This window comes from Lactuca virosa, chromosome 3 (genome assembly GCF_052849685.1).
Source record: "Lactuca virosa cultivar CGN04683 chromosome 3, Lactuca_virosa_CGN04683_v6, whole genome shotgun sequence".
In the NCBI taxonomy this organism is placed as follows: Eukaryota; Viridiplantae; Streptophyta; class Magnoliopsida; order Asterales; family Asteraceae; genus Lactuca; species Lactuca virosa.
The window spans coordinates 379,224,390-379,231,321 of NC_136428.1; the positions used below are offsets into that span (position 1 = coordinate 379,224,390).

The 6,932-nt window shown below is 41.2% G+C and overlaps 1 pseudogene; it reads left to right on the plus strand.

Annotated features, from left to right (window-relative positions):
- The first annotated feature begins 862 nt into the window (after nucleotides 1–862).
- On the plus strand, nucleotides 863–2,482 carry LOC145167676 (CBL-interacting serine/threonine-protein kinase 7 pseudogene; annotated as a pseudogene).
- The last annotated feature ends 4,450 nt before the right edge of the window (nucleotides 2,483–6,932 follow it).

The following is a 6,932-nucleotide window of genomic DNA, read 5'->3' on the forward strand; positions in this document are numbered from 1 at the left end:
TCCGCATATCAACAGGTCTCTTGGCTCTCAAGTCGATCCACCCAACAAGAAGTTTCAGGATGATGAGTCATCACCAACTTGAAGCTGAAGATGGCACGTTTCAAAACGATGATGAATCATCGCCTCAAGAATAACATAACTCTAGCTTGTGGTCTGTCATGACCTATTTTTCACTTATTTTTTCACATTGTATGTTTACATAGTATCATTTTTCTTTCTCTTTGTGTCTAATTCTCTACTCACCGTATTTCTTTCTATAGAAAACGATATGGTACTTTAGGTTGGCTTTGAAGACTTGCAATCGATTTTTTTTCTTTAAATCGGCTTTTATTTATATAAAAAATTACAAATTACATACATAATTATCGCCTAAGGGCGTGTTCGGCAAAACTAGCTGATAGCGGGTAGCTTGTAACTTGTAGTGTTTTGTTAAACGCTACATGAAGTAACTTTTGGATTTGGAGCGTTTTGTTTAAACTAAACGTTAGAAGCTTGTAGTGCCAAACAAGACTTTCTGTTCAAAACGGAGCGTTTTGTAAAACGCTAGAAGGTAGAAGCTCTCAAACGCTCCTAAACACTCCGTGCCGAACACGCCCTAAGTCACACTCTAAAATGGGTTGCTACGTTATGTAAAAAATCTTCATTGATCTTGCCGTCATATTACCTTTCAGGTTATTTAGAAGTTCGTAAAATAATCAAAACAGATTTTTTGAAAATAAAATAATTCTGAGTAGACATAATAGACTTTTTGATAATAAATAATGTTAGACGGGGTAAAATCGTAATTGCATCCCTGACAAAAAAATCTGCGAATAAATTGAAGGGCCAACTGTGCTTAGTGCTTGTATCACTATAAAAAGTATCGTAAACAGCTTCCACACCAACCAAATTAAACCTACTCTCTCAATATAATATTTTCAGGCGGCATTTCTATCGCCGATTTGGCATGCCTCCACCACCGCCACCCACTACCACTATCAAGAGAAGCACCAGCGACGGCGGTACCATCATACTAAACAAGTACCAACTCACCCACCTCTTGGGTCGTGGCAGTTTCGCAAAAGTCTACCATGGCCGCTCTCTCAACGACAGTTCCTCCGTCGCCGTTAAGGTCATCGAGAAACCAGCCACCGTAGATCCGTCGATGGAGCCAAGGCTTGTCCGTGAAGTCGCCGCCATGCGGCGGCTGAATCATCCGAACATTCTTAAACTCCACGAAGTCTTAGCGACAAAAACCAAGATTTACTTAGTGATGGAACTCGCCACCGGCGGAGAACTTTTCACCCAGCTCACCCTCCGCGGACGGATGAAAGAGGGCACCGCCCGTCTGTACTTTCAACAACTCGTCTCCACCCTCCACTTCTGTCATCAAAACGGCGTCGCACACCGTGACCTCAAACCGCAGAATCTCTTACTTGACAAAAACGGAAACTTAAAAATATCCGATTTTGGACTCTCGGCGTTGCCGGAATCTAAAAAAGACGGCCTCCTACACACTGCATGTGGAACTCCGGCATTCACTGCGCCGGAGATTGTCCGGGGGAAAGGCTACGACGGCGCTAAGGCGGATGCTTGGTCGTGTGGGGTGATTTTATTTAACTTCCTCGCTGGGTATTTACCGTTTGATGACAGTAACTTACCGGAGATGTACCGGAAAATCCACCAACGTGATATTCACTTCCCCGACTGGATTCCGAAGCATCCCCGGATCATAATTCAAAAACTTCTCGATCCAAAACCAAAAACCCGAATGAGCATCGAGAAATTAATGAGTCTTCCATGGTTCAAGAAATCTTTAAAACCTGATCCAACCCTGGAATTGTACGAAGAAAACGAATCTATTGATTTGAATTCGATGAAGTACAAGACGTCCATTAATGCGTTTGACATAATCTCGATGTCATCAGGGTTAAATTTATCGGGTATTTTTGAAGAAAAAACGACCAAAAAAGAGCAGCGGTTTACCTCCACGGCCAAGGCGGAGGAGATAGAGAAGACGGTGGCGGAAGTTGGGGAGAGATTAGGATATCGATTGAAGAAGAGTAAAGATAAAGAGAACTGCAGTAAGAGAGGTGATGTTGTTCGGTTGGTGAAAGGGAGTGCGATTGTTGTGGCGAAGGTGATGGAGGTGGTGCCGGAGTTGTTGTTGGTGGAGTTATCGGTGGTTGATGGCGGCGATGGGTTTAGTGAGGTTGAATGTGAAGCGTTGAAAGTCGGGTTTCAAGATATCATTCTTTCATGGCATAGTGATGTACAGTGAACCACCTTTTTTTGTAAAAGCAAATGGTGAAAGTGATTCCCTTTTTTTTAAGTTAATGATATTCTTCTTTTGTTACAAAATACAAATGAATAACCGATGTTAAGATCGATTAACTTTGTTGTAACTTGTAAGTATTTGTTTGGTTACCATTATGTGAGTTGAAGATGTGTTATGAATATGGATATGATTTACTAGATGATTGATTTAATCTATTGTTAAAGATTTGCCATTTGAGATCACAAAGTTAATTGTTTTATGGTAACTTTGATTTTTTCTTCAAGATATTTTTAGAGCTGCAGATTCTTTTATACAGGATGATATTAAAGGTAAAGGTACATAGACCCATCTAAAATATTGTGTAAAAAAGTGATTTTGGCCTTTCAGAAATTGATTCTTGAACCCCTTTCGATTAGAAAGGATTATCTTGTCATTTATTGTGAACGAGAGACATGACTAAATAATTAGTAACAAACTGGCCGAAAATTGACAACCATTACAACCAAATGATAATGAAAACATAATATACATGTACACATAAGTTTGATTGGCAAATGAACTATTGAAACCATATTGCATACAACATTGTAGATTGAAGTCATGATAATTTGGTCCAGAACACAAAAGGAAATATCATAGGTTTGTATAATCTTTTTAGGGGTTGCACTCCTAGGAAAAAAAAACTCATTTTTTACAACAGTTTCCATCACAAATCCGTCACTAAAGGGTTTTACCGATACATTTACACTAAATTTACATTTATTAGGACTTTGTGACGGATTTCCGATGGATTTGAGGGTTGTCCGTATTAAGGATAATGGACTATCCGATCCATTAAACACACACAAATAGATAGATTAAATCAAGTTGTAAATACTTAGTCAAAAGTATAGTCAAATACCTAGTTTAGCTGCTATTCACTCTCCTGAATATAAGGATGACTCAACTGTACAATTAGCCTATATAAGGCATACGTATCTTTAAATATATATGAATTACCAGCATCAATTGCAAGCCTTTATATGGTATCAGAGCCCTAAAGCTCCTCTGAGCCGAATCGATCCCCAAATTCTCAATCGATTCTCAAAATCCTTCTTTCCTGTTCGCTTCCACCATGTCTTCATCTTCAGTCATTGAAGTCACCGCTCAAACTCACTTCCCTATTAAACTTACAGCAACCAATTTTCCTGTTTGGCGTAAACAGGTCATGGCAACTCTAATTGGCCTTGGACTCGACAATTTCATCGATGGGCCACAAGAAACCCCATCCAAAGTTCTATCCACAGATGCTACCAAATCTAATCCAGCGTATCAACCCTGGTACAGGCAAGACCAAATTCTACTTGGTGCTCTACTCGGAAGCTGTTCAGATACAATCCAACCTATCATCTCTTTTGCAAAAACCTCTCGCCAGGCCTTCAAACGACTGAGTGACAGCTATGCAAGCATCTCTCGCTCACGAATTATTTCCCTTAAATCAAGACTCGCAAATAACCCAAGAGGCTCTAGGCCCGTTGCTGATTTTCTCAATGAGATGAAAACAATTGCAGATGAATTAGCCCTTGCTCAAAGCCCAGTGGATGAAGAATACTTAATAGTTCACATTCTGGGCCAACTTGGTGAAGACTATGTCCACATATCTGCTGCTTTAAAAATCCGAGACACCACAATCACTTTCCCTGATTTGTTCGACAAGCTTGTCGATCATGAGAGAACCTTAAAAGTCAACTCATCCTCACCGATTATAGCCACAGTCAACAACACCCAAAAATTTCAGAACCGCAACTCATCCAAACAGAACTCAGACAATCGCTCATTCAACAGATTCAACAACACCAACTCTGGATCTCGCTTCTCAGGAAATCGACCTCAATCTGCACCCACTGGCAATACCTTCTCAAATCGTAGTAACATAAATTCTGCTTACTGTCAATACTGTAACATCCCAGGTCACGATACCAAGGATTGCAGGAAACTAGCAAGATTTCTTAGGGAAAACAACATCCTCATCTCAGCCTCATCTCTAACAATCAACACCACTGCTACTGGAACGACTTCACCAACACCTCCATGGATGTTTGATAGCGGGGCTTCTCATCATGTGGCAACCAATCCTGCTTCTTTTCACACTCTATCGGAATATGGAGGACCCGATGAAATTGTGCTAGGAAATGGTATGAGTCTTCCAATCTCTCATATTGGTCAAACATCTCTCCCTGCTCATACTCGTTCTCTAAACTTAAACAATGTTCTCTTTGTTCCAAAATTACGTACTAATCTTGTTTTAGTAGCCAAACTCTACAAAACTAACCGTGTGTCTGTTGAATTCTTTCCATGTCATTTTGTTGTCAAGGATCTACGCACGAGGGCGTGTCTAATGCGGGGGGTGAACGTCAATGACATCTACTATGCTGCAATTAGATCTCTTCGGCAACTTCCTCAAATAAAGACTCTCACAACTTCTCATGACTCACTTCATTCATGGCATCACAAGTTGGGTCATCCATCAATCAAAGTCTTTAAGCATCTTCTACAAAGCTTAAAATTAGAGTCCAATAAACTGTCTACTACCTTTTTTCATTGTGATGCATGTTCCATTAATAAAAGTCATAAACTACCATTTGGTAGTAACTCATTTTCTGTTTCCAAACCACTTGAACTTGTGTACTCTGATGTCTGGGGTCCTGTCCAAAATTCAAATGATGGTTATAGCTATTATGTCATTTTTGTTGATTTTTACACAAAGTACACATGGTTATATCCCATGAAACGGAAATCTGATATCTCTGAATTATTTCCTCAGTTCAAAACCTTGGCTGAAAAATATCACAAAACCTCTCTTGTCTCTCTTTTCACAGATAATGGTGGTGAATATGTAGCTCTCACCCGATATCTTCAAGAACATGGCATTTCTCACTTTACAACTCCACCTCACACACCTGAACAAAACGGAGTTGCAGAGAGGCGACATCGCCATATTGTTGAGACTGGTTTATCTCTCCTCCATCATGCACGTCTACCTCTTTCCTTCTGGTCTCATGCATTCCAAACTGCTGTCTACTTAATAAATCGACTGCCCACCTCCATACTCAACAACATATCTCCCTACCAAAAACTATACAATTCCATACCCACCTATACCAAACTAAAACCCTTTGGTTGTATGTGATTTCCATGGCTCCGCCCTTATGCCACCACTAAACTTGACCCTCGCTCCACCAAGTGCATCTTCCTCGGTTACTCTCCATCAAAATCAGCTTACAAATGCTATGATCCATGCTCTCATAAACTTTATCACTCCTGTCATGTGGAATTTGTTGAACACACTTTCCCTTATGACACTCTTTCTACTGAAGCTGTCACACTCCCCACATCTGATGAATTTATCAGATCAACACCCTCCACCACCTACACACCCACTACTACGCGATTATTACAAACCACTCTACCCATTCCCACTCCATCCTCCACAGCCACCACACCAACCACCTCGCTTGAAAATTCAGCACCATCCTCTCCTTAATCACCAGAAGCCTCAACCTCTTCACCTACACCTATTCGCCATTATCCTCACCTCCATCCACACCGGCAGCCCAATTCACCCCCTCTCCACCATAAACTCCACCCCCCAGCCCCTTACCATCTCATCGAAATCGCAAACGCAACAGCAAATATTACAACCCTAACTTCATTAACACCACTACACTTCACCCAATTCCCAATACACTTGAACCTACCACCCACACCCAAGCTCAGAAAGATCCACAATGGCGCCAAGCTATGGAGGCAGCGTTCAATGCCCTTATCCATAACCAAACATGGGAGCTAGTTCCTCCGAAATTTCATCATCCTATTGGCTGCAAATGGGTCTTTAGAATCAAGCGCAAACCTGATGGGTCAATTGATAAATACAAAGCCCGCTTAGTAGCAAAAGGCTTTCACCAACAATACGGGAAGGATTATTTTGACACCTTTAGTCTCGTTACCAAACCTGTTACCATTCGCACAATACTCTCCATTGCCCTTTTCCAATGATTGGCTGCTCCATCAACTCGACATAAACAATGCTTTTCTTCAAGGAACACTCCATGAAGAAGTGTTCATGACTCAACCACCTGGTTACACTCACCCACAATTTCCTAACCACATCTGCAAACTCAAAAAGTCCATCTATGGTCTCAAACAGGCTCCTAGAGCCTGGTACACCGAGTTAGCCTCCTTTCTTCTTCAGTTTGGATTTCGGAAATCCTTGGCTGATGCCTCCCTGTTTATCTACAATTCCAACAGCATCATATGTTACTTCCTGGTGTACGTAGATGATATTGTTCTCACCGGAAACACCCCTAAGTTCCTGTCTCAGTTTATCTCAGCCCTAAGTGCCAAATTTTCTCTAAAAGATCTTGGTCAACTTCATCATTTTCTTGGTGTTGAGGTGATCCCTACCTCTTCTGGCTTATTCCTCTCTCAACATCGTCACATTCAAGATATTCTCACTCAATTCCATATGGATGGTGCAAAAGAGGTCACTACCCCTCTTAGCACCTCTGATTCTCTTACTCTCCTTGACTCCACTCCTACAATTGATGCTACTCCTTATCGACAACTTATAGGCTCCCTTCAATATCTAGCCTTCACTCGCCCGGACATATCCTATGCCATAAAGAAATTGTCCCAG